The sequence below is a fragment of the Cyprinus carpio genome, chromosome A7 (genome assembly GCF_018340385.1).
Source record: "Cyprinus carpio isolate SPL01 chromosome A7, ASM1834038v1, whole genome shotgun sequence".
NCBI classification, from domain to species: Eukaryota; Metazoa; Chordata; class Actinopteri; order Cypriniformes; family Cyprinidae; genus Cyprinus; species Cyprinus carpio.
Window position 1 is genome coordinate 605,467 of NC_056578.1, and position 1,761 is coordinate 607,227.

Below are 1,761 nucleotides of genomic sequence, written 5' to 3' on the forward strand. Positions count from 1 at the left end.
CAGTCGTGGTATTGCCGGACCGAGACTCGAACCCACAACCTTAGGATTAGGGAGAACAAACTCTCTCAGTTTTTTATGTATATCTTTTTTTAGATCACTTTTAGCTGCCTTTCAACATAACTCTAAGTGATACAAATAGTGAACGCTTCAGAAGATCACCGCTGAGGAGCCAGAATGAAAGCTTTATGCGCGTTCTTTTTAGACGCCTGTTTAGCTGCTCAGTATTAACGCCCAGTGACATAAATAGTGGAACGTGCTCAGGAAGATCAGCCGCTGAGGAGCCAGAATGAAAGTTTTGCGACGCTCTTTAGACGCCTGTTTAGCTGCTCAATATTAATGTCCAGTGATTACAAATAGTGAACGCTCAGGAAGCATCGCCCACTGATGGTTTTTCAGAATGAAAGCTTTTTGGCACGCCTTTTTTAGACGCCTATTTCATCGCTCAATATTAACGCCCAGTGACATGAATAAGAACGCTCAGAAGACGCCCAGTGAAAGTTTTTATGACGCATTTAGCCTGCTTACGCTTCAATATTAACGCCCAGCGACATAAATAGTGAACGCAGACGTTTGCTTAGACGGCCCGCTGAGGAGCCAGAAATGAAAGCTTTTTTAAGTACGAAGTTTTAGAGCGTTCCGTTTAGCACGCTCAGCATATTAACGCCCAGTGACATAAATAGTGAACGCTCAGAAGACGCCCGCTGAGGAGCCAGAATGAAAGCTTTAAGTGACGCATTGATCGCGTTTAGCGCCAATTTAACGCCCAGCAGACATAAATAGAACGCTCAGAAGACGCCCGGGCTGAGGAGCCAGAATTAAAAGTTTTTAAGCGGCGCCTTTTTAGACGCCTGTTTAGCGCTCAATATTAACGCCCAGTGATTATAAATAGTGAACGCTCAGAAGACGCCCACTGAGGAGCCAGAATGAAAGTTTTTTGGCGACGTCTTTTTTTGATCATTCTGTTTAGCGCTTCAGTATTAACGCCCAGTGACATAAATAGTGAACGCTCAGAAGACGCCCGCTGAGGAGCCAGAATGAAAGTTTTTGCGACGTTTTTTGACGCCTGTTTAGCGCTCAATATTAACGCCCAGTGACATAAATAGTGAACGCTCAGAAGACGCCCGCTGAGGAGCCAGAATGAAAGCTTTTTGCGACGCTCTTTTAGACGCCTGTTTAGCCGCTCAATATTAACGCCCAGTGACATAAATAGTGAACGCTCAGAAGACGCGCCCACTGAGGAGCCAGAATGATGGATTTTGGCGACGCCTTTTTAGACGCCTGTTTTTGTAGCCTTTGTAGCTTCTTTGTCCCATTTCATGACTGCAGCTGCAAGAGTTGATCAAAAACAAATTTACAAATATGTAAAGAAAACCAGTGTACATTGCAATTGTACATTTAATTGCAGTGTGCATGTTCATTTAGTACTTGTATGTGAAAACATTAAGATTTGTTTATACTTTTTAACCTCCTGTCAAGAAATCAAAAAAAAAAAAAAAAAAAACAAAGGCATGCAAATACTGCAAAACGGCAATAACCGTGAAGCCTGCACAACATCCAATTTCTCTCAACAATGTGGAAAGAAAACAACGGCATGTACAGGCAACTTATTAATATGTTTGCATTGGGAAAAACCAGTAATATATGCATTATTTGCAGACAAAATGTTTTGTTACTTCTCAGAGAAATTAATAAATGTAATATATATATGTGACCAATCACGGAAAGTAGGGACACAAGTCGGTTCTGGGGCATTTTGAGTTA